Here is a 283-nt window from a genome sequence, read left to right on the forward strand (position 1 = left end):
CCCCCCCCGCAACGCGGCTGACGGCCAGCCAATAAAACCTTTCAGCAACAGGTTTGAAATGACCCGGAGGAAACCCTGATTCACGCCAACACTCAAACCCCGAAACCAGCCACCGCAGGATGTCAAGGCCGTCGAGACACAACGCTTCAAAGCCCCCCCCAGCTCCTTCACCACACCCATTAAATGTGATGAGATGGTCACAGGGAAGCTCTTAAAAGCTGGCTGAAGAACAAGGGTGAGCTACACCTGCCCCCTCCATGCTCTGATGGCAGCAGCCGCAGGG

At 57.2% G+C, this 283-nt stretch overlaps 1 protein-coding gene across 1 annotated transcript in view; it reads right to left on the reverse strand.

Moving 5' to 3' along the window:
* LOC104078535 (protein FAM65A-like) overlaps positions 1-283 on the reverse strand; it is a gene marked incomplete at its 3' end in the record, with an annotated part of 5,823 nt that overhangs the window by 5,186 nt on the left and 354 nt on the right. The gene's annotated exons all lie outside the window — the stretch shown is intronic.

Source organism: Fulmarus glacialis, unplaced genomic scaffold (assembly GCF_000690835.1).
Source record: "Fulmarus glacialis isolate BGI_N327 unplaced genomic scaffold, ASM69083v1 scaffold17856, whole genome shotgun sequence".
NCBI lineage: Eukaryota > Metazoa > Chordata > Aves > Procellariiformes > Procellariidae > Fulmarus > Fulmarus glacialis.